This window comes from Macrobrachium nipponense, chromosome 7 (assembly GCF_015104395.2).
Source record: "Macrobrachium nipponense isolate FS-2020 chromosome 7, ASM1510439v2, whole genome shotgun sequence".
Classification (NCBI taxonomy): Eukaryota; Metazoa; Arthropoda; class Malacostraca; order Decapoda; family Palaemonidae; genus Macrobrachium; species Macrobrachium nipponense.
Window position 1 is genome coordinate 66,040,983 of NC_061109.1, and position 27,500 is coordinate 66,068,482.

Below are 27,500 nucleotides of genomic sequence, written 5' to 3' on the forward strand. Positions count from 1 at the left end.
TTAAGATAAAGATTAAACATTCTTTTAATAGTTATTGCGGTTGTTTTTTCGGTCTTTTAATCAGCGTTATTGTCAATATACTATTCATTAGAATATTCATAAAATGAAAAACTCTTTCGATATGCAAAGGGCCTGGAATATCAAACGAGAAAAAGATCACACTTCCTTTTTTAGGAGACAAAGGAATTAATTAACCAAAATGACTATAAACCACCTTGGTTGATGCCTCTATTTCTTTTCCATAATCCTCGAACTTGGACATAATCTTTTTGTGTGTTACTCCTAATTACTTGTTTAACTTCTCATCTGCAACCCAGTCCTTTCACTTTTTCGTCGCCTGCATATATTTGCCGTTATGAACTTATTCATATTTAAGAAAGTATAGACGATAAGAATGAACTTTATTACATGCATACCCTACCCTTTCACTTTTGTCCCATCCCTGGACGTACAATAATGACTATAAAATGAAACTAGTTCATACATTCTGATTAATTGTAATATATGCATATATATATATAAATATATATATATATATATATATATATTATATATATATATATATATATAAATACGTAATATATATATATATATATATATATATATATATATATATATATATATATTGTGACGAGCTATCACATTAAATATTGCAAATAAAAAAAAATGATTAAAAATACAGTTTTGTATTTTCTGTAAACATTTTTGTAAATTGTTCTGTTCGTATTTAAGCACTTTCTGTTCCTGTTTAAATGCTCCTTGGAGAGACACTAGTCCAGTACTTTAAAAAAGTTTACATTTGTTCTGAAAATAATGTAACAGATGAGAGAATCACACCTGTTCATACAGTCAACATCTGCTCGCTATTTTTATTGGTGCTTAATTGTGGTGTAGAATGATTATTATTATATATTAGTGGGTGCATTATAGTTTTTGTATTAAAGTTAAATATTTTGGTTCGAGGGGGTTTCCTTATTCTTGTGCCTGGATCTTGGTGTTTTGGGTTATTAGATTATTTATTGAAAGGTATATTAAGTGCTAAGTAAAGTTAAGTTTAAAGTGAACATAATTCAGTGATAAACTGCAACAGACATATTTTGTTTTTGGTGGTAACTTTTTTTTTTATATTGCCCCTGACTGGTATTATACAAGGCCCATTACATCGTTACCATACCACCTGGTAAAGAATATACTTGCAGTGGTGACAATATTTGGGGGCCTGTCCGGGATTCATATTTATTCATGTGACCGTAATTCTTCATGTGACTTCGTGTTTCATGCGACTCATGTGATTTCATGTGTTTCATGTGACGTATGTGATTCTTGTTATTCAGTGATCTAAGTCACGTAGTTGATGTGTATCATGTGATTTGTGATTCATGTGATTTATGAGATAAGTGTCTGTTGCAGTAAATAAGCTTAAGTATTGAATTTTTCACACCACATCCAGACGGGCACAATAGTAAGTTGCACTGTTACGAATAGTAAGTGATTCTCTCCACGCATATCCGGTATCGATGATTTGGTAGTATAGTTGGTAGCTTAATGTTAATCGACTGGGACCTGTGTTAATTCACTATCTATAGTTGCCCACCCCCCCCCTTTTCATGAACACCCTTTTAAGATTCTTCCCAAGCCATTAGACTTCTTCCGACAAACACTTGCGTTAATCCGAATACCGTGTCGATGAGCTAACCTGAATCTTCTTTAATCATAACCATTGAACTAGTTCATTCCTTAGTTAAGACCATTCCGTTGGTCATTTCATTACTTGATTTTGGTTCGTTTTGCGCGCATTAACATGTTCGGACCGGATATCGCAATCTTATTACCTCTTAATTGCGGGATTCTCTTTATCACTTGTCAATATTGATAAGTCGTTAAATTTTTATTTAAATTTTAAAACTTTTGAATTATCAGTAATGCTCTCATCTGGTTTAAACTATAATTCAGTCCTTCGAAATTGAACTTGGTTATTATCAGCAGTTGCTTAAGACTTGTTAAATAGCAATTATTTTTGTAAAGGTAACTAGCTTATTTTTAAATAAGTTTCACGATTTTGTGCCATCCTAACTTAATTCTTTGCTAAGCATGTTCAATTTAGAGCAATTCTTGCTTAATCCTAAAGATGAACTACCAAGATTACATCTTGCAAAGAAAGCGGAACTCTTGACTATCACCCAGAAATGGCAAATACCTTCAGAGTCCTCCTATGTCAAAGCTAGATTGATAAGCGACTATCCTCCAATTTCTAATTGCAAAGAATGTAGTTAAAGAGAGCGACGAAGAAGTAGAAGAAGTACGTTACCTGACCGGTGCGGTTGCTACCAGTAAAGAAGATCCAGAAGTAACCAAGATGAAACTACAATTGGAATTGGAAAAAAAGGAAGATACTCAATGCACGAGAAGAAGAAGAAAGGGAAATAAGAAAAGATGAAAGAAGACGAGAAGCTGCATTACAGGAAGCAGAAAACTCCCAAAAGAAATTAGCGGAAAATAGAATTGTCGAAAACAAGAGAAACTGCTAACATACAACTTAAAACTAAGGAGAAGAACGCAATCTTCCTGAAAAGTTCGACTTCAACAAAGCAAAAAAGCTCATTCCTACATTTTGATGAAAAAGAACCCGAAGTATTCTTCGACACTTTCGAGGATACAGCTACCTCGCTCGAGTGGCCGGCAGAACATTGGGTAATGCTCATTAGAAACGGTTTCAAAGGTAAGGCAGCTTATGTTTCCTCGCAAATGATTACTGTTAAGGATTATCAGATCCTTAAGAAAGCTATTCTAGACGCTTATTCAATCACAATAGAAGGATATCGTCAAAGTTTCCGCAATTCACAGAAATCTCCAACCCAGACATTTGTGGAATTTTGTGATACTAAAGTTAGACAATTTCAAAAGTGGATTGACAAAGCTGGAATTAAAGAATTTGAGTCACTTAAAAGTCTGGTAATCATGGAAGAGTTTCTTAGAAAAGTGCCATTTAACATTGCTAACTATATTTTAGATAAGGAGGAAACTGATCTCATGAAAGCAGCTAGTCTGGCAGATGACTATTTTCTGCGCCATAAATCGTATAAACCTGCCCATAATAAAACTACCTTTTTTTCAGACAGATTTTGTACTTACTGTAAGCAGGTAGGACATCCCATTGAAAAGTGCCCAGATCCTCAGTGTAGAAAGTCTGAAGTCAAAGAACATAAGCCTGGTAAAAAAACAGGATTCCAAGAAAAACGATGCATGTGACCGTCCTACTCCGGATTTAGATTCCTTCAAACCTTACACATGCCAAGGTTCAGTAAATGGGAAACCTGTAGTTTGTCTTCGTGATACAGGATCGTCTCAAACTATTATCAACCTACCACCACAGGAGCTGACAATGAAGCAAGAATATGTTGCTGTAACGGACTTGACATCGACCAAGACTCTACCCTTGGCTGAGGTAACACTTCAGTGCCCCTACTACACAGGTAAAGCTTTTGTTGCTGTGTCTAATAAACCCTTGCCACATCCATCAATACAGGTACTGATTGGTAATGACCTTGCAGGGGCCAATGCTTTGAATTTAGTAGTAACAGATCCAGATGTCATTCTGAAACAAGAACTTAAAGTAAATGAAAATAAAATTGTTCAATCTGTATCAAAAGTTCCAAAGAAAAATAAAACTCTTGAAACATCTAAAGTAGAGAAGGCTTTGGAATAGTAAATTTAAGCAAAGTAAAGTTTCAGCAGTTGCAGAGTAATGATCCTAGCCTTACGACATACTGGAAAAGAGTAGAAAATCCATCAGATAACCCCAAGACTCCTTATTTTTATACTGATCACGGCTTACTCTTCAGGCATTTTAGATCTTCCAAAGCACCAGTAACTTCCACGTGGCATGACTGTCACAGCTTGTCTTACCAGCAACCCTTGTACCACCACTTCTAGATTTGGCTCACACCTCGTAATCCCATCTAGGAGTTAATAAAACCTATCACAGAGTTTTACAGGACTTCTTCTGGCCAGGTATAAAGAAAGATATTAAGGAGTACATAATGTCCTGTCATCAATGCCAGGTCACAGGTAGGCCCAACGAGAGTATTATTCGTGCACCTTTGCAGCCCATCTCGGTACCAAAACAACCTTTTGAGAAAATAATTATTGACTGTGTAGGACCAATGCCTAAAACTCTGAAAGGTAACGAGTACTTGCTAACTATCTTGTGTCCTACTACTAGATATCCCATTGCAATGCCTATTAAGGACATTAATGCCAAAACAATCATTGGTCAGCTTGTTAAGGTGTTCACAACCTTTGGATTTCCTAAGATTCTCCAATGTGACAGAGGTACTAATTTGTACCAGTAAGCTATTCAAACAAAGTATGCAAGAGTTTAATATTCACAATGTCTATGCTTCGGCATATCATCCACAGACAAATGGAGCTCTTGAAAGGGTACACCAGACCATAAAAAATCTTCTACGTAAATACATGGTGGAGACTGACCAATCATGGGATGAAAATTTAGACCTTCTCATGTATATGCTACGCAGTGTACCTAATGATTCGACTGGTGTATCACCCTTCGAACTTATGTTTGGCAGGAAACCACGAACAACGCTAAGTATGGTGAAAGAAAATTTCATTCATAATAAGGAGGAGGATACTACCACCCTGTTAGCTTATATGAAAGAACTGAAAGAAAAGTTCCTTTCCATGTATAATTTTGCTAATGAAAATCTTTTGATTTCTCAGGAGAAAATGTCCAACCTTTACAACAGGAAAACAAAGCTGCCGAGAATTCAACATTGGCGACCAGGTTCTGGTTTATCATCGATACCAGGTGCACCCTTAAGAGAGAAATTTATGGGACCCTATACCATCGCCAGTAGACCTTCCAAATTAAACTATATAATCTCCACACCTTGACCGACGACTTCCTACTCAAATGGTACATGTTAATCTTATAAAAACCGCGATATCGTGCACCTGCTAATGTGGTAAGTCACATCTCTTCTCAAACGGTTTCTGTTGATACCACAGTTCAGTTCAAAAACCAGGAGGTAGATGAAGAAACTCCTTCAGAGGATAATCTTGTATCATGGAAGGATCTTCTCAACAGCCAAGTATTAGAATCCTTGCCAAGTTATCTTGCAAAAGTCCCGCCTAATCATTGTAAAACTTTAACTAAGTTACTGCTGGAGTATTCAGATGTTTGTTCGGATCAATTAAGTCAGTGACACAATTAAGCATGATATCATTTTAGAGCCAGGAACTACACCCATAAGGCAGCCATATTATAGAGTAGTTGGTAGAAGACTGGAATCTCTAAGAAAGGAGGTTCAATACTTATTAGATAATAATTTAGCTGAACCCAGTACGTCACCTTGGGCTTCACCGTGCATTTTAGTACCCAAAGCCAATGGTCAACTACGGCTATGCACAGATTACCGCAAATTAAACAAAGTCACCATTAAAGACTCATTGTTCCGATACGTAATACAAACCATCGGTCCTTTAACAATAGGAAGTAGCTAGCGGCAGCTGGAACGGTCGGTAAAGCTTCGAACAAGGGGAAGAAACGGTTAGTTAACTGCTTGTCCGACAGTCGCGCGCCGCGCGACTGGGAGGTAAACAAATCACTTTTTTGCTTTCGGCCGCGGGTGTGAAGGACGTGTTCGTCATCGCTCTCTGCCCGCTTCATCGTCGTATGCTTTGTTTATATTGTGTTTTCTACTAATGGTTTGTTTGACTTGAAAATGAACTGTAAGTACACTGTTTTCATTTTCATTACTTAATTATGAACCAACATGGAGCTATCGCCGTAGATGCGGCGATTTCCTCTCTGTTCATGAATTGAACCCTTGAATTATGTCTCGGTGCCGAGGGCGGGCGCTCTCGCGCCGAGTCATGTATTTTGGGCGAAAGTGTGTAATTGAAAAATGTAAGTACTCTTTTCATTATATTTTTGCCCTGTGCGTTCGTTACCGAGAGTGTGATTGCGCTCAGCACGAGCCTTTTATTTGTATATAGAATGCAATGAAGTGGATTCGCAATTGCAATATTCTTTTCATTTTCATTTATTTATTTGCATGAAATTTAATTTGGATCAATTTTCGTTCTTACCCGGGAATTGATCCTTACGATTATTTTATGTGAAAGTGAAATTGCAAGTGCAGTATTCTGTTTCATTTTCATATATATATGATAGCATCATATTATTTGGATCAAGTTTCCGTTCTTACCCGGGAATTGATCTTTTCCCCTTTAAGTTCTATGAAGTGAATCGCAAGGCGTATTCTGTTTCATTTTCATATTACTTTTCACTGCTGTGCGGGGGTAGGGGAAGAGAAAGTCTGCCAGGAAGTCGTCGGAAAGCTCTCCCGCGACTCCCTTGGTATCCGATTCTTCGTCTTCCTTCCTGCCCCCGCTCAGCTTCTTCGTTGTATTTTGTATTTGGGGTCTTCCTTGCGTTCGGGGTGGGGCATGTCTTCCCCCCCGTGCGTGAGAGAACCCCTATTACTAATCTATCTATGTTACCGCAGGTGCTACATCCGTGGGAGACGACCTTGGACAGGTATGGACCACCGCGGCGGCAGGGCGTGCCTAGCATCCACGGGCTGCTGCAGCGTCTAGCGAGGTCTGGGCGGTCTCCACTACTACCACGGCCGCTTAGTGCTGCTTCCCCCCCCTCCTGGTCTACACTCCCCATGCTGTCGGTGACGCCGTCCTGCCGCTACTAGGGCCCGCCGCGCCGTACCGAGGGGGAGTTGCCGCCGCCGCCTGTTTTCTTCGTGTTGCCTGCCCCAGACTTCCGCTGTTCCAGCAGCTCGCCCCTGGACCGGCCGCCAGTACCAGGTTTCCGCTGGCTGCCGATGATTCTACGAGGCGATCGCTGGGCCTGCGTACCCTGCCGTGATGTGATTTCCCGCTGTTGGCTTGGCTGTCCCTTCTGGGGTCTACCGCTGCCGCTGTTCCTGCCGCTCCTGAGCTGGTTGCTGTTCCTGTCGCTCCTGGTTCCTGAGCCTGTCCATGATGGTCCGCCCACTGTGTGTCTTCCCCAGTCCCAGGTCCTTCCGGACAGGTGCAGTCGGGCCGTGTTGCTTCGGCAATAGCCCCGGCTCCGGCCTGGATGGAGGACCTGACGACTGTCCTGCGTGAGCTGACGAGGAGAGGAGAAGAGGAAGCTGTCATCTTCGTCTTCATCGTCTGCTGCTGCCTCTTCCCCTTCGACTTCCAAGGCCCATAAGCCGAAGAAGAAGAAGGCTGTCTTCCCCCACCCCTAAGAAGTCTCCTTCGGGAACTTCTAAGGGCCCGTCCCACCCCGGTGGGACGGGGGGTCCTTCTGCTGGTCCTCCTGCTCCTTCGGGAGCGGGGCCCGTCTCCCCTTCCGTAAGGAAGAGATAGACGGGGACCAGAGGAGTATCGGTTTAGCTCTGGTACTTCCTCGCCTGGTGCTAGCGGCGATGCCGCTACGTCAGGTTCCGGCTCGGTTCTCTCGTTCGCGAGAGATCCCGAGTGTACGTTCTCCCTCGGGAGACCGTGCAGCCAAGTTTCGGCGCCAGAGTTCGCTCGGCGCCAAGACACGGCACGGAGCAGAAGGCTGGTGAGAGACGATCGGGTGACTCTTGCCAGGCCAGCGGCCGCTCTTGCAGCGACCAGCTGGTAACCCGGGTTTTCCCCCTAAGAAGGCTCCTTCGGGATCTTCTAAGGGCCCGTCTCGCTCCGGCGATTTTGGGGAGCTCTTCTGCTGGTCCTCCTGCTCCCTCGGGAACAGGGCCCGTCTTTTTCTTCTACCAAGGAGAAGAAGACGGGGACCAGAGGAGTACCAGCTTCGGCTGGCACTTCCTCGCCTGGTTCTAGCGGTTCTGCCGCTAAACCAGGATCCGCCTCGGCTTCTCGTTAGCGAGAAGTACCGAGTGGACGGTCTCCCGCGGGAGACCGTCCAGCCAAAGTCTTGACACCCGAGCTCGCTCGCCGTCAAGACCGAAGCGCGGAGCAGAAGACTGGCGAGTGTCGTGCAGACGACTCTCGCCAGGGCCAGTGGACGCTCTCGCAGCGACCAGCTGGCTGCTCGGTTGACGTGACGGTCGGCTGACCAGCCACGGGTTGAGGCGAGGAAGGGGTCCCCCGCGGGCCGTCGGTACCAGCCACGGCTGGTACCAGCGGGCTCGACGCGCCGAGAGGACGCTCGCCGGTCTCACCGCGACAGCGAGCCTAGCAGGTCACCTGACGCCGCTCCCATCGGGACCGGGCGGAGACGGTAACCAGCAACAGCTCGCCTGACGCTAGAGATCAGCGTCGACGTTCTTAGCCGAGCCTCTCGCCCCAGGCGAGCGGCAAGGCTAGGCCTGCTGCTCGATCGCCACCGCGGATTGACGATCAGCAGCAGCCCTCCAAGCACGCTGGTCCTGCCAGCGAGCTAGGGGGGAGCGTCAGGTCTGCCTCTCCTGTACTTCAACCTCCTCGGGCTACACCGGGAGGAGCGAGGTACCTATGAGTGATCGCGAGAGGTGCGCCGCTCGCGATCCCGCTATGACGCCGTATGGACCAGGCCACGGTTCTAGGACCGACCAGGACATACGCGCAAGTAGCTGGAGGCGACCGTCAGGGGTCTGCCGCTGTTCCTCCTTCTGAAGGAGGAGTATCTCGGGATCTGTTCTTGTTGGAGGGACTGGACGGTCCTACTCCGCAAGACGCGGTTATTCCCGAGATACAGAGGAATTTGCAGAAGTCATTAAGCTGATTCGTCAGCATAATGACCTTGCGGAAGGATTGCCGCTCCCACCAGCAGAGCCCACGTCTCTGCTCGAGTCGTTTTGGGGCCCGAGAGGGAACCCAAACCGACGGTGGGTCTGCCGCGATCGGAGCTTGCCGATTCTGTCTCGAACCAGAGTCTCTCGTCTCCGGACAAGAAGGCTCTCTCAGTTTCTGGCCCGGGTCGATTCAAGCTACTTCCACCTCCTCTACTGCGACAGCGCGTTTCTACGTGTCTTCGGACACCGTATTTAAATACTCCTTCGGCCCTCCTGAGAGGTTTCGACCTCGACGAGGACTGGATGAGTCGGAGGACGGTATCGGCTCTCTCCTGTCAGGTGTCGATCAGCCCCACCCAGACGACGTTCACAGTGGCGGCAGACCCTTACCTACAGTGAGAGTTCGTAACCCTCCGCGGGAAAACGTTTTCTCCTGACGATACGTTTTCCAGACTCTGAGAGGCCATCGCCGCAAGGCGATGGCTGCTCCTACTCTTCTCCAACTGCTAGTTCCACTGGGAAGATGAGCGAGTATCCAATTTCTCCCCCATTCCCTCTCTCCTTACGGCTACGCGGGAAAGAGGGGAGGGATCCTACGGAGATTTCTCTGTAGGATCCCACGTTCGGGACTGCGCTACCGGGGGGGACCTTCGGGTCCTACCCGACGTAAGCCCCGGGTCGTTGAGGAGGAATCCTGCCCCATTCTCGATTTCTACGGGAATCGAGAGGACCACCAGCCGATATCGTTTGACGAATTCGGTGGGGGTTTCGCAGACTGCTTAGAATTCTACGGAATTTCTAGCGCATTCAGTGTTCGAGTTTTTTACGATCTCCAAACACTTGGGCGAGACCACGGTCCAAAGTGAGCGAGACGAGAATCCCCGATATGTTACACGATAATCGGGAAACCTCGCCTGATGCTCGAATTCCCTGGAATTTCTAGCACTGGGAAGAAGACTGCTGCTGAAAGAAACTATCTCACAGTAGGCGACCAACCTGGAATAGAGAAGATCGGACGGGAAGGGAATATCCAGGTTTGGCTTGAACTATCGTCTTAGTATTCTGTTCACCATTGAAGCTTCCTTCGAGGAAGACTTCTCCTTCACTCTCTTTGATAGAGATCGAAGGTGGTCGATCTCCAATCCTTATTTTGTTTTCTTGAAGGAAAGAAATTAGGATGGAGATCGTTGTTCAGAATCCTACAAATATACTACGTATATTAACCTCGCGACATGATTCTACTAAGCAGTTGAATTGTTAATCTACGGATTGCGACTTATAAGACAAGTATTCTAATTGAACTGCAACTCGGGTTGCCTGCAACCTCCCAGGAGTTTTCAGTTTCAATTTTATATACTTACGGTTTTGTCACGACAACACCATTTCAATTTTATATTTACCGAAATTCGTTTTCGCCTAAATATAATTACTCGAGCATATCTTTTATGCTCGGTAGTTCTAGCCGAACGCATTCCTTCGTGGAATAATAGATTACCTGGCAACTCAGGATGACGAGTCAGCGAGAGCTCAGGCTCAACTACTGCGTATTGAACTGCCTGATAGCAGCTCAGTATCAGCTGGGCCTCCGAGATGCACGGTCATGTATGTCTCTCTCTCCCCTGCTTTGATTGACTACCGAACCGTATCTCTGCCCAACAATCATGGACTTAGGTCTCTGATTAACGGGGATTCTCGCAATAATGAAGGACCATCTACTGCTGTGATGCTAGATTCCATCGCCTTCGACATTGCGAGAATTTTCAACAGAGATATCTCTTGGACTCTTTCATCTTTCTGTTTACCGCACGGTAACAGAAGTCTGTACAAGTCTCCCGCTGCATCGCACTGCGATAATGCGAATGATTTTGCAGACATCTGAGTTTGTCTTCAAAATATCTCGTATTCGTAGGTGTACAATTGTTCATTGTTCAACCCGAATTACAAGATGTGTCAGAAGACAACGCCTACTCTCCGACCTGACAGCTCTACTTCCAAATGTTCAGCCCATGAGAAGCAGTTCTTCAGGCGGCTTTCCCCTGTGTTTTCATTACTGAAGAACGCCCCGCTTTCATTACAACTACGACTTCTCACCGGACAGCAATGAAACAGCGGTTAGCGTTTTCAGTCATTTGTAAGCACAGGTTATGAATCTTGAGAATCCTTCTCTCGATTCATCTGTGAAGACGTAGGTTGCATTCAATATCTACCTTCGTCTTCAACGGTACATAGTGTTGTTTCTCCTTAGCTGAGATTCAACAACCATGAGATGTTTTACCTTCAGGGACCTTGGTCTCTAGAAGGCAATTGACTTTCGCCTGTTGGGCACATGCCTTAAGAGAATCATCACCTCGCCGTCCGGCATTGGTGTGGACAAACAAATACATTATTTGTTTGGTGGTTCCCTCTCGGCATTAACCCTTGTTAAAGGCTAAGGTCCACAGTGACTTACTCGGATGCTTTGAAAACAACTTGCCCTACCCTAACCGGAAACGGAGTCAGTCGGCAGCTGTCAGAGCGCCCGAGTCAGTTACGAACTATGCTGTTGACTTAGTTCGGTTGTTACAGAGCAATCATTACTTCGTTTTAATAGCTTGTCACAGTACCTATACCATCGACACCCCACCATGGAGTGTCCAGTGTCCTATCCACTACCGAGAACTTCGCTGCATGGGGGATAGGAGGATGCAAGAGAGACTTCGTGGCAAACGGACAGACCAGTATGGGTACTGGACATCACCGAACAAGTAGAGAAGAGGGATAGGTCATGCGACTATTTCCTTCTTTTCCTCTGAGGAACTGCATGACTTCTCCTGCGAAGTCAAGCATCCAGGGGATGGGGATCCGTGACGCTCGATTTCGTACCGAACTTCCGTAGCGAAGACTCAGAACCCTTCGGTCCCTGACGATTGGTTCGAGTCGTTCACAATCCCCTCCCTAATGGACTTCACCGCCTTCGATGCGAAGGAGATGCTGCCTTGTCCGCAAGAACTTCTCCGTGGCGCAGGTACTGAGGCAGGGGTCTGGTCCAACCAGACCACATGCCCTTCCTTCTACCTTCGGGATATTGCCCACAGGTCCTTGGATCTTTTTCCTTGGGACCCGTGGTGGCTGCTCAACATGTTGTGTAGCGAACCCAGACCCTCGCAGGCTGAACAGCATCGATCCTGGTGTGACCGTAAGAATGGATGAGTGAATGAGAGTGTGACTGGCTCCTCTTCCCTCATCTTTTTCTTCCCCTCTACCTGTGGTTAGAGGGACACGGTCGTCACCCTGCTGGACTAAGGACAAGATGCAGGTGAGCTACTCAACAGAGCCCATCCTATCCCTTTCACTAGGGATAGGAGCGTATATCCACCACTTCCTCCAACAAGGGGAGGAAGTGGATGCCAGCTTGAGACAACCCATACTTTATGTTGCCTCTTGCAAACAGGAACAAGTTCTTGCTTGCTGGTACGAAGAGATACTGCTTTGCCTCTCTCTTTAGTTACTCGGCCCAGAGGTCTGACCATTGATCCTGCGGTGCACACCCCGATCAATCGGACAGAGGCTTGGATCCCTCCCTCGCTCTTTACGACCAGGGAGGCATTCCAGGGATGGACGAACACCAGTCTGTTCATCAAAAGACTCAGATTCCTCCCACCAAGAAGTGAGTCTTCCTATTGTTAAAGGACCGATGGTTTGTATTACGTATCGGAAACAAATGACAATTTGTCGAAAATTGCATTTTTCCTAACTATACAAAACCTGAGGTCCTTTACATATAGTCCCTCCTCATGCCACCCCTCACTCTGCGTATTTTGCATGGGCCAAAAGCAAAAGTGATTTGTTTACCTCCCAGTCGCGCGGCGCGCGACTGTCGGACAAGCAGTTAACTACCGTTCTCACCTTGTTCGAAGCTTACGACCGTTCCAGCTGCCGCTAGCTACTTCCTATTGTTAAAGGACCTCAGGTTTGTATAGTTAGGAAAAATGCAATTTTCGACAAATTGTCATTTTCCTCTACCTCGAATTAATGATATCTTGGACACCATAGGGAAGGCAAAAATCCTAACACAAATAGATTTGATGAAAGGTTACTATCAAGTTCCATTAACTGAAAAGGCAAAAGAAATTTCTGCCTTTACCACCCCATTTGGTTTATTTTCTTATACAGTGTTACCTTTCGGACTTACTAATTCTCCTGCTACCTTTCAGAGAATGATGAGTAACATTATCGCAGGCTTACCACCCCATTTGGTTTATTTTCTTATACAGTGTTACCTTTCGGACTTACTAATTCTCCTGCTACCTTTCAGAGAATGATGAGTAACATTATCGCAGGCTTACCTAACACCTACGTGTACCTGGATGATGTGATCATTGTCAGTGAGAATTGGGACTAACATTTTCATCTTCTAAGGCAACTACTCGAACGGTTCCGCAAAGCCAAGATAACCATTAATTTAGTAAAGAGCACATTTGGCAGAGCGGAAGTAACTTATTTAGGCCATCGCATTGGCAATGGTCACATCGCCCCGAAAGAAGCCAATATCCTAAGTATAAAGCAATTTCATATTCCTTCTAACAAAAAAGAGTTAAAGACCTTCCTTGGTATGATATCTTACTATTCAAGATTTGTAAGAGATTTCTCTTCATTTGCTGCCCCACTCTATAGATTAACATAATCAAAAGTAACTTTTTCCTGGACTCCAGAAATAAATACGATCTTTCAAAAATTAAAACATATTCTAATATGTAAACCCATATGAGGGTTGTATTGATCAAAATACTACGTTGCAGTATTTGTTAGAAACTTATTCCACGCATTCTATGAGATTGTGTAAAGAAACATACTACTTTGTCATATTTGTTATTTTTCTAAACTTATCTCCGATATTACAGAAACTTAAAGTGAGCTTATATACCCATACATACATACATACATACATACATACATCATACATACATACATACATACATACATCATACATACATACATACATACATACTATAATACAATACATACATACATAAATACATACATACTACATACATACATACATACATACATACATACAACATATGTATATACATTCTGAAAATTGAACTGCCACTTTTCACTTCCTGTCGATTAAATTTCGTTAGACAAAGAATTCAAACATAAAATAATCGCCGTGACAGCTCTGGAAAATAGAAATGTAGTGAAATCTGGTTGCAATGTGATAAAAGAATAAAAAAACAAATGGGAAATTAAGCATTCAGTGAATCAGAATCCCTGGAGATTCAGAAACAGAAGTCGGAAAAATTCAAATATTTTGCATATTAAAGAGGTGAAGCAAGAATGATTTTAGTCGTAAGGAAGCGCAATGGTGAATTCTTTTGTTATATATATATATATATATATATATATATATATATATATATATATATATATATATATATATATATACATACATACATACATACATACATACATACATATATATATATATATATATATATATATATATATATATATATATATATATATATATATATATATATATACATACATACATACATACATACATACATAAATTCCAGACTTTAACCCTTCCAGAACAATGTTTGGAACAGAGTCGTTCGAAGAGTAAGTTTCATAATTTGTCTTACCAAGACAATTTCTGGAACAGAGTGGTTCGGGAGGCAGCTGTCTGGAGAATCTGTTTCATACTTTGTCCTTCCAAAGACAGTTCCTGTAATATACTAGCTCTCGGAGAGACAGTCTCATACTTTGTCTTTCCAGGATATATCCTGGAACAGGCACGCTAGGAGTGTCCCCTGGAATGAGGGCACTAAGTGTTCCCACATGCCTAAAACGTCTGTTTACAATTCGCCGCCCTTCGATTGCGCTTGAGTTCATGTTTACAATGCCATTCCAGTCTCTGCCGAATCGCAAGTTGGTCTTCGTGTGCCTCCGTAATATTACGACTTTCACCTTTCAGCTCTCCTCCTACTGTTATTCGCTTCATGAAGCGAGGTGTGGGGGAAAGGAAAGGGGAGGGGGGGGAGAAGGAGGAGAAGATAAATACAGACAGAGCGAGAGAGTGGAGGGTGGGTGGGAGAGAGATAGAGAGTAAAGATAATTCATTCAGCCCTCTGCCCACCCGTTTGTTTGATGTCAGTCACTTTGTCTGTTAATAGACAGATCGAGATACAGACGGACAGACAGTCAAAGGAAGATGCTAAACATTCTGTCCATCTTTCTTCTAACAGATAATCAATAGAAACAAGACAAATCGTCTTCTCGACATTGTGACATCGCTTGATTTTAAGTCTAGCGTCAGTCTTCCAGAAGGATGATGCCCCAAATTTTATATTCTGGACTTTCCGGGAAACTAATGGAAAATGAGAACAAACTTCTCGAATGTCTTTTCTCATCCTCGTTTGCTAGAGGTGATATTTTCAGCGAGGAAAAGAACTTATATTGACAGAAACTCAAAGTGAAAAGTATAATTCTTTCTTTCCTTGATCCTCAGCTGAAAGCCTTTATAAACAGAGTGAACAGACTAAAAAACATGAGTTTGCTCCGAAGAGCAATTTACAGGAAAAGGTGATAAATGAATAAATATGAGGGAAGAGAAGATAAGACAGACGCACCTGAATGCAGGAGACGTCAGCAAAAAGCACGAGTGAATTTGCTCCTCTCTTAAACATTTGGAGGTCAGAAGATTCAACAACTGCACTTGTCAAATTATTCTACTTCTTACTTTTAGCCAAAATAAATCTCATAGCAAACTAAGTAGTATTGAACCTGATCATAGAAAATGACATTCTTTTTCATTCATGCAAAACATCATAATACGCAGATAAAACTAAACTGAAGGAATTACAAGAAAAAATTACTAAGTTTTATGAAAATAGATATTTCTTATATGATGTTGTGCTCCATAGTTCTATCTGCACGATGATAAAATAAAGCCACGAATTACTGGTCACCAGTTTTGCCTCGAACCTGGAACGCGTTCAGATACACAGAAGCTCATTTCGAAGAACAAAGCAAGAAACTCATTTTTCCGGTTACTCAAACCTGACGGGAAATGGGTTAACATTATCACTGATCGAAATCCGCTCGACCAAAAAGGGATATAAAACCTGAAGGGATTATTTGCTTCGGTCCCTCGCTGAAACAGAAGTTCGGGCAATTAGAGCAAGCGACATTTGGCAAATCTAGCTTCACTTGGATTGCAAAAGCGACCTTGGATGCCAGTATTCCTTTACACTAAATATTATGATATCGTTTATAGTTAATAAATATTTGTGTTCGACCTCAATGCTGTCGGAGGTTGAAGTTGTAGTAACGAGAGCAAACGGAGAAAGCAAACTTTTAACGCGTTCGCTTGCAGATGGTTTTCCTGAAGCTTTACCCTTAACAGAATCTTTTGTGGTTCTTTCCGGATGGTCGAGGTTTGGAGAATATTTATAACAAATTAATGCAATATCGCCATGGAAACCGTGTCGCTCATTGTGAAGCCAGTGTGTGTGTGTGTGTGTGTGTGTGTGTTGTTTGGGGCGGGGTGGGGTGAGGGTGATAGGGTTGGGGGTTAGTCAGCCCAACCCAGTGGCGGTCCCAGACAGGGATAATTAGGAAAGGGTTGGAGTCAGGAAGAGCAATCGTCCGTATATCATCTGTCTAAACCAGTTAAGAAATGAGTTGTTCAAGATAGAAACAGCTGGAGATGGCTCATTATAAAACAACGACCCTGACTTGGGATCAAGCTGAGAAGAAGGAAACAAACAGAGCAAGATGGATAACGTTCTTATTGTATGAATCAATCTTTAGGAGCCATGATACAAGAATGGGTAAGACTACTAATGAATGCCAAATTCTATTCTCAATAACGGATGACAGTGAAGGGGATTACAACGTATTGCAGAATAGTTGAATGCTCTGTTGAAGGATCTTGTTGCTTCATACGATCTACTGGCCTAATCTTCCTTTTCTCAAAAGGAAAGAAAGAAACTACGGTACTTTATAATACAATGTACGACCTGGCCTTTAATAAAATAATTTTGTTTTTGAAAGAGTTTATAATGCCTTTCGGACGTACACGTAAGCATAGCAACAAATTTAACCTTTTTCTAGAAAAGATGCTGGTAGTCATCGAACGTGAATGTCATAGGCCAGAAAACTAGGAAACACGTGACAATACACAAAGTACTACACCCACATGCCAATATAGACAGACTTTACATTACACGAAATGGAGGAGGGAGAGGGCTACCAATCATAGAGGACTGTGTCAACATTGAGAGAAGAGCACTGGGCAATATCTGAAAACCACTGAGGACGAGTGGCTATGGAGTGAATGAGAAGAAAGACTGTTGAAAGTAGTAAGCGAAAAACCAGAAATATACAGAGACAGGAGAATGACAAACAGAACAGAGGAAGGCACAACAAAGCAATCCACGGACATTACGTGAGACAGATTAAAGAACTGGACAGCAATGAAACATGGCAATGGCAGAAGGGAGAACTCAAGAAGGAAACAGAAGGAATGCTAACAGAGGCAAAAGATCAGGCCATAAGAACCAGATATGTCCAAATAACTATAGATGGAAATAACAGCTCAGCCATATGCAGTAAGTGCAATATGAAAAACGAGACTACAAACAACATAGCAAGCGAATGTCCGGCACTTGCACAGAACCAGTACAAAAAGAGGCATGATTCAGTAGCAAAAGCCCTCCACTGGAGCCTGTGCAAGAAACACCAGCTAGCTTGAGTAATAACTTGGACGAAAATCAACCAGGGGGAGTCATGGAAAATGATCAGACAAAGATCCTTTAGGACTATGATATCTGAACAGTTAGTGTGATACGTGCCAGTAGACCAGATGGGAAGTATCACTCATTGATGACGCAATACCATGGGACACCAAAATTGATGAGAAAAAAAGAGCAAAACATTGATACGTATCAATACTTGAAAACAGAAATAAGTAGGATATGGGATATGCCAGTGGAAATTGTACCCATAATCGCAGGAACACTAGGATCCCTGAAAAGGAACCTGGAAAAACTAGATGCCGAAGTTGCTCCAGGACTCATGCAGAAGAGTGTGCTACTAGAAACAGCACACATAATGAGAAAATTGATTAGACTCTTAAGGAGGCAGAAGGCATTCCGGATCCCCATACTATAAAAAAATACACTCAATCCTATAGGATGACTGTGATAGACCCAAAAAATATAAAAGAATTAATAATAATAATAATAATAATAATAATAATAATAATAATAATAATAATAATAATATTGATTATTATTATTATTATTATTATTATTATTATTATTATTATTATTATTATTATTATTATTATTATTATTATTATTATTAAAGATTCATAATTTGTCAGGAGCTATCGCAAATACAAGCAGGAAATTTTATTCCCTTCAACTCAACTCAATTACCGCAACAACCTTATCCCCGCTAATAAGGGGATCATTACTCTACAATGAAGAGAAACCACATACAATGAGCATCCTTTACGAAGCCCTCTAAACCTTCTCTCTTTAACTACCAGAAGCCTCGTAATGCCCCTCAGAGAGCTTCATCTACAGCTTCCTCTATTCATTCGCCGCTTCCATCATTAAGCTCCTTTGATTAAGCTTTTAATTAAGTCAGTTTTATCTTATCCTTATCTAATTATGCCCATTTGTTCCTGTGTACTTTTTCCCTTATTACTTCTCTGTTTTCTTTGTTTGTTTGTTTTTTTTTTGCTTCCTTTGTTTGTTTCAATTAATTCCTCGATTTTCCTTCTTCCTTGATTAAGGAATTGTTCTTCATTTTTTCTCTTATATTTTCCTATTCTTCTTCTTCTACTTTTGTGTATAAGTGTGAGGTGTGTGTGTGTGTGTGTGTGTGTGTGTGAGAGAGAGAGAGAGAGAGAGAGAGAGAGAGAGAGAGAGAGAGAGAAGCATGAGAACTGACTTAGAACCAAGAAATGTGCGGAGAAAAGAAACCCTTGTTAGCCCAACCATATCAGCACACTGAGACTATTCATTTTCTGCCACTCTCTCTCTCTCTCTCTCTCTCTCTCTTCTCTCTCTTCCTTCTGATCCAATGGGGGAATTAGAAAGTCTTGATGAAATTAGAATAAATATTCGGTGTCTAGTGGATCAAATTCTATTGGAAAAGATATCTCAGGAGAGAGAGAGAGAGAGAGAGAGAGAGAGAAAGAGAGAGAGAGAGAGAGAGAGAGAGAGAGAGAGAGTGATAGATTATCAACAATAGGAATGAGACAAAAACAATACCAAAACAGGAAAAGAAGGAAGTAGCTGTTAGAGCACACAAAACAGGATCATTCCTCTGTGCGGGCCATGAAAATGTTCCCTGGGGTGTCTCACGCGCGTGAATTTTCTCCTTTGTGTCGTTTTTATCTCCTCTACCAACTAAGAATCCTTATCGTTAAGCTTGTATGCACATGTACGCGGTTATATAAAAACAGAAGAAGCGCACAAACATAGCTGGTGTGTGCACACGTACACAAATTGAAACCAAACTACTGCAATGAAGACGAGGCTCCTTACTTCCTTGCAAGATTTTATTAGCATCAAAAAACGCAAATTGTTATTTTTTTCAGGCAGAAAGTTAATTTACAAAGGAAGACTGCCTACAAGAGCACTAATATTTTTGGTCATTGACTTACAAGATTGGCAGATAATCTTAAGGTGTCATCATTTTTAACACAGCTTCTAATTCCATAGTCTATTTTGCATAAAGAGAAAGACAGATATAAGGTGAAAGAGAGAGAGAGAGAGAGAGAGAGAATAGGAATTCCATCAGAGATTTCAGATTCCCATTACGCTCAAGCCTGGTTCTTTATTGCAGATTCCGCCTCATGCATGATGCTCTTTAAATAACAGAGGACCCATGCACTTTATTTCTGAACCCTGTACACGGTGGCTTAAACCGGAAAAGGTGTGATTATGTGTGTGTGTTTGTTTGTGTGTGTGTGCGCGCGCGCGTGGTGATAGAACTTCTTGGGAAAGAGAAAGGTGAAGGGAGAAATGATTATTTTCATTTTATGAGGGTTGTATTGATCAAAATACTACGTTGCAGTATTTGTTAGAAACTTATTCCACGCATTCTATGAGGATTGTGTAAAGAAACATACTACTTTGTCATATTTGTTATTTTTCTAACTTATCTCCGATATTACAGAAACTTAAAGTGAGCTTATATACCCATACATACATACATACATACATACATACATACATACATACATACATACATACTGAACATACATACATAGCATACATACTACATACATACATACATCACATACATACATACATACATACATACATACATACATACATACATACATACATACATACATACATATGTATATACATTCTGAAAATTGAACTGCCACTTTTCACTTCCTGTCGATTAAATTTCGTTAGACAAAGAATTCAAACATAAAATAATCGCCGTGACAGCTCTGGAAAATAGAAATGTAGTGAAATCTGGTTGCAATTTGATAAAGGAATAAAAAAACAAATGAGAAATTAAGCATTCAGTGAATCAGAATCCCTGGAGATTCAGAAACAGAAGTCGGAAAAATTCAAATATTTTGCATATTCAAGAGGTGAAGCAAGAATGATTTTAGTCGTAAGGAAGCGCAATGGTGAATTCTTTTGTTATATATATTATAATATATAATATCTATATATATACTATATATTAATTATATATATTATATATCATATATATATATATATATATCTATATATTTTTTTTTTATTATATATAATATATATATATATATATATATGTATATTGAAAATTTTCAATGAATAATTAATTAATATTCAGTCTTTATTCCTTTTACCATCTCTTTTTTATGGTATTTTATCACCTGTTATTCATTATTATATTCTAACATTCCAGTTTTTTCGTTGTATATCCGGAGAATAAATTAAACAAAAACCCTTAGAATTCAGTTTAAAAAATCTTTGTAAGAGGATTTATTTTTTCTCCGGATATGCAACGAAAAAATAGAAATATTACAAAAATAATGAATAAGGAATACACACACATACACACATACACACACACACACACATATATATATGTCTAATAAAAGGAGTCCATAAAAATACCAAAATATAGAGAGGAAAGTACTATATTTCAGAGACTGCTGTCTCTCTCTTCAGGTATATGAATGAGAAAAGTTTTCAGAAAACGTGGTATTTATTCCAAGGGATCCGTCCACAAGTAAGCCAATTAAGTCACCCCCGCTGATAATCTTCCTTTAATCTTCCTAAGCGTTGGTTGAATAAAAACTTCGTCGACGACATCCGAAATCCACGCCCCTTTTGAGATGTTCATTACCTGCTTCTCTTTTATTAAGGCCGATTCCATCATTTGACTCTTGTACCGGCAGTTGCTGCTATAAATTACACTGACAAATTCCAGTTTATTCTATTTTTATGTTCATTTATATGGTTGAAAATAGCCGGGTTCTGTTGTCCATACCTAACTGACCGTTTGTGTTGTATTAAATTCTGGGGAAGTGATTTACCTGTAAATAGACTTAGGAAGCTTTGGAGATTGTGAGTGCGAGTGTGACTGTGAGTATGTGCGTGTGTAAGAGAGAGAGAGAGAGAGAGAGAGAGAGAGAGAGAGAGAGAGAGAGAGAGAGAGAGGTTAATGGCTTTCCTTATTGCCAGAATTCTATTTGTCAACGCAGGATAAAAACATATTGCGTTGAGATACAGTTTCGTTATTTTGGTATTCACTAACTAATTTGTAATGAAAAATAATAAAACATGAGATTTCCGTCTTGCAAAATACATAAATAATATTTAATAACATTCAAATTGCACATAGAACGAATTGTCCCTGGAGAGAGAGAGAGAGAGAGAGAGAGAGAGAGAGAGAGAGAGAGAGAGACTTTCAATATCCTGAAAGCGCATATATTATTTCCATACTAACAGACGAACCTTAATAGAATCCAAGAGCAGCAGTAAGCACTTTCGCAAATCCCCCGAGCAATACTCTATACATTTTTTACGTCGCCTCAGAACCTCGTCAGCCGAGGGGGAGGGGGGACCATTTAAATTTTAGATCACACCTTGGAAATGGTTCTTCTGGCCCGAGGATCGAGGGACTATTTTCGATTGCTCTCCTCAATAGAGCTATTCTTGATTACGAAGCTGGAGTGCCGACAAGGACACGATGAGAATAAGGCTTAAGAGAAAGGTCACTTGGGCACTTTGTAATGTCCTGGAATATTATTTTAGATTTTCGAGATAAATGGTAGCCTTCGCAATTGATATCCATATCCCCTTAAACTTGCGGTGCACAAGTAATTTATTGATTTTATGAAATTTAAGCTGTCAAGCCAAGGGATTGGGGGACTACCGGCCAATCAGCGAATAGGACAGTGAAATGAGGGAGTTGGAGTAATTGGACAGCAAAACAAAACCATCCAGAAGTCAAAAAATGAAGTTCAAGGATCTAAAAATGAATCTTTGAGGAAAAAATTTACAATTAGATCACGAAGTATTAGAGAGGTTGGACAGCAAGGCTGAAGAAAGGAAGCTGGAATGAAAGCAAAGCAAAGGGTTAAAATGTGGGTGCAGCAGATACCCTACAATATGCCAATGCGTCAATATGTACGTGGAATTATTTTTCATACGTTTTGGGGAAACGTCAACTAATAGCTATATGACAGTCACAATATTACTGTTATATCATTATCATTATTGTCATTGATATGATTACTATTACTATTATTATTAACATAAATTCTGAACTTAATTTTCACATCACCGTCACCTTTCCCCAATCTTCACTCGCTTGAAGAATCCGTGGTTGCATTCTCTTAATAGAAAGCTCTCGTTTCCTTTTTCCCCTTTGGAAATATACTACAACCAAGCAGCTCTTTAAATAGAATTTTAACCTCCTCCAAGCACAGATTAAAGGTTTTTATACGTGTTGCATCTTGAACATTTTCTTGGGTAAAAAACGTTAGTTGTAATGTACTCAAACGCTTAGGGTTAAAAATAATTTTTACGTTTATCAAAGAATCATTTATAAATTAAAGAATTTGTTCATGCTTGTATAAACTGTTTTTTTTCCATACGAGCTAAATTCGCTTGAAAAGAAAATTTATTCATTGACTCCCATTTAACGAAAGAATTTAAAAGATAAATAAGAAAACGCAATTCCCATGAATTGATTCAGTTGAGAAAATCCAAAATCTAGAAACTGTCTGTTAAAATCACGGGACTGAGAATATATACTGCAGATGGACGGAAATATCCCACAGCTTCAAAAGATAGTTTGTGTGTGTGTGTGTGTGTGTCTGTGTGTAGTGCGCATTTTTACAAGCCCCATAAAGCGCGCACACGTTTATTCCATGTGAACGAAAACAAAGTATTTTTGGAAATATATATCCACTTCTGAGAACCAGACAATAACTAAAAAATAAAAATCCAGGATTTAGAGTACCCGTATTGGAGAAACCTGTAGGGATATCAGAGTTGTATCAATTCCCAGTCATGTTATGGCTTCCGCACCACAATTTTTCTATGTATTTTTGAGGGGGCTAATATTCAGGAAGTCAACTACAGACCTTTATCCGTTTTACGGGAGTTCCATTTGTGACTGAATCAGATACTGTTCTTGTAGAGCATCTTCTTTCTTTGTTCAATATCTATTTCCATATTCAATGTTTTTTAAATTCTAGTTTCGTCTTCTACGACAACAGATTAAACAATCACAGAGTGCATTCTTATGCTGATCTTTGCAGAGCTTTGTGAGAGCATCCTGGTCTTTTTACAAAAGTAATACTTATATTTTCATGTATTTTATATTTAAGTTTACTAGAAATCGAGTTACTATTTCGTTGCGAATATCGCACTTCTCTGTCTGCATTTGTTTATGGTGTGTTCTTGTCATAATTGATAACAATATTTCTAACCACCTCTGACCAATTTTGAAAACTGGACTTTTAAAAAGATACTATTCTTCTTCTTTCATTTTTTTCAGGATACCCCATATCTAAAGTTGAATACTAAAAGATTTAGATGTAATAAGTATAAAGTTAAATATCTAGGAGCTATGCACTTTATAAAGGGCAAGATGATTTCCATGGCGACAACTGCCATTATAGGCAAGTTGGTTTCCATAGCAACAAACATCCAAATGCTGATAAATATTCGTAAAAAATCAATCAAAAAGAAAGATAATACCCAATAAATATCAGTGAAGTCTTTCATAAAAATCCGCCGTGTCATTTTCGAAATGCACTAATAACCGACATATTTTTACAGGCTTGGAGAAAAATAGAAGTAAAGCCAATGAGAAACTTCAAACAAAACGGAGAGAAAGATTTGAAGTGATCACTCTGAATAGTTAAAAATCTCTTTGCAAACGTATCTGGAGGAATTAATGAATCCATAACAAGATCTTTTGGATTCTGTTTGGTTTCCATTTTTTCTATATCAGGAAGCCCGCCCAAAAAATGAAGTTAATTTGACCTGCACATAGAGACTGGGAAAAATTACACTTTCACACTAAGCATGCTTTGAATATTTGATGATCTCAGGGTTCAGCCGAGGTAATTTGTCATTTCGACTTGCGTTAATTAATGCGGCTATGTCTTGTCCGTCTGAATCGAACGTTGTTAGGGATGTGTGCATCAGGCAGTGATCAATGCATATCTTGAACCAACAATCGAGGGTTAATTAAAATCAGAGTTAAGCAATAATGATATGTTAAGATAAATGAATGTTAAATATCTTTAAAAATTAAATTATCACTCTCGATACTTATACGTATGTCAGTAATTTACCAGTAAAAATAGTTATGTCGTACAAAAATATATCTTGCATCAAGAAATGAGGCAAATACAACCAATCATCCCCAGTTACGAAAGTCTGATATGGACCTAAACAGAAAGATGGTAAAGGAATAGAGAGAAATATCTGTTCAGTTAATACGACGAACTAATGTTTGAATGGGAGACCTGGAAACAGCTGTCTTCCGAGAAGCGTGAAGACAGCCTTTAACACCTCCCAAGTCTCCCCTTTTCAAAACTGGTTATAGGGGAAAAAAAGTTAAGTATCTTAGTTTAACCAGACCACTGAGCTGATTAACAGCTCTCCTAGGGCTGGTCCGAAGGATTAGATATTTTTCGTGGCTAGGAACCAATTGGTCACCTAGCAACGGGACTTATTGCTTATTATGGTATCCGAACCACGCTATATGGAGAAATGAATTTCTATCACTAGAATAAATTCCTCTGATTCCGCGTTGGCCGAGCCGAGAATCGAATTTCTGGCCACCGGATTGGTAGCCGAGCGCGAAAACCACTCGTTAACGAGAAACTAAGAGATGTTCTAAATTGTCATTTCTGCTTTTCTTAATATAACTTAAATCGTTTTCCTCGTTGGTCATTTTTCTTTGTGGTAAAAGGCCACAAATATATTTTGAGTTCCCTGCGGATTTCTGCGTAGAAAAAGGCCAGACTTTTATCGCCAAAATTCCCCATTGTGTTTTTGACAGTAAAAGGCCACTATTTTCTTCGAGGTGAAAGGAGCAAATCACTTCCGAGTTTCATTAATATTTTATAATAAAAACTCCCAATCCTGTTTTGAATTCCTAGTTATTATGTGCTTAGTAAAAGACCACAGTTCTATTTTGAATGTTCCGCTAATTACTCCTTTTACTACCTTCGTAGTAAAAGGAGATGCAAATTCCTCCCTGCAACCAGAGATAAAACTCGCATTCGCGTCAGTCCCAAATATTCCAATTTCATTTTTTTATTCAGTTCTACTGTCGGAATCAGAAGGGTTCCTAAACGACGAATGATTTCATCTCCATTTTTTTCTTCACCTTAGGTTTCCAACGTGAAGCTTCCAATTCACCTCTAGTCTTTTTCTTTTCTATATTTTTTACTGGAAAACTAGAACGGTTCTCCAACTGAAACATTTCGCTATTTCTCAAATGGAATGGAAGGCTGGGATAACAAGTCATTGTATTGCTGCTTTCTCACGCTACTGTTCCTGTGAATGTATAGATGAGAGAGAGGTTCAAAGGAAGTGTGATTTAAATAAGACACTAATAGTGCTAATCAGTGAAAGGTCATCAAATGAATAGTTGAAAGAAGGACATTCGGAAATCATAACAGTCGCTACAAAGAATCCAAGCGATTGAAATAAGCATATTCTTAAAATAATTCTCAGTCCGCTTTATTGAGGGTGACTATAGCTGATTCACTTAAGGTAGATTCTTGGGTGAGCTCTATGCCTACGAGACGTTCGTTTGGCAGCCTCTGATTGGCTGGTACCGGGAGGTAGGCGGCTCGCTCAGTGTCTCATAGTTTCGTCTGCAGTTTAGAAAAATAGAAGTGTTTTTATTTCTTCATTTATCCTACGTTTTGCACGAGATAGTAAAGTTTCGGTCATACCAAACGATTCGGTGTTAATTGTACAACTAAATCATTACAACTAGTAAAAGTGAAGAGAGGAACATTTAATTCTGAACACTTGCTTTTACTTTTCCTCGGATTTTGCATCATTCATGCGATCACGATGATATAAAACTTTTTTTTTTTTTTTTTTTTTTTTTTTTTTTTATAAATTCACCCTGAATTTGCTGGTGCTTTCAGATTTTAGTTGTGTATAATATGAGAAGAGAAAATGAAGAATCTGTCTTATTATGTTACGGATCATCCGGATTCTAAGAAGACTTTTAGTATAACTGCTTGCACTCGCTTACCTGGCACAGGGGACACGACCTGGGAACAGATCTGATGACGCTTTTGCTTTCGTCACTCACCGTTCTCTCGCTCTCTTTCTTGCTTTTTCAGACTCAAGTCTCGAACGATTTGTTTTATTATCAAAATTAAAGAGACAATTAAAACTTCTTGAGAAAAATTTTGAGAAATTAGGATTATTTTTCAACTATGGCTAAATTTAACATAAATACTCTGTATATGGGAAAAACTATCAAATAAATATGCCTACTTATCGTAGCAAACAGCATATCATTTGTCTTGTGGGTACTTGTCATTGAATTCATTTTTGCAGTGCTAAACTCTGAAAGAACGCAACACTATTGTTGTTACAACAAATAATACAATCTGATGGTCAGTATTCACCGATATATATATATATTATATATATATATATATATATATATATATATTATATACATATATATATATATATATATATATATATATATATATATATATATATATATATATATATATATATAATAATAATTTACCTTCCTATCTTGTGCAGACGAAAATATGACATTGAGGAATGGAATATGGAATTTAGGCTTAAAGCCAAGCACTGGAAATGCATGTTAGTAATAGTGAATTTATGAATGAGTGTATAAAATAAATTATTTTAAAACTACGATAAAAGGTGATATTTGGTAAAAATATGACTCTGAGCGACCACCTACCTCCCGGAACCAGCGAATCAGAGGCCGCCAAACAAACGGCTCGTAGGCATAGGGCTCACCTAAGAATCTACCTTAAGTGAATCAGCTATAGTTATATGTGGTCACGTTTCAGCGAGTGTCTTAAGTTTAAGGAATTTACTGCACAGTTATTTTTAAGAAAATTACATTCTCTCTCTCTCTCTCTCTCTCTCTCTATCTTCTCTCCTTCTCTCAATTCTCTCCATCTCTCTCCGTCTCTCATCCTCGTCTCTCTCTCTCTCTTCTTCTTCATTCTTCTTATGGTTTGTATGTTTAAGGATC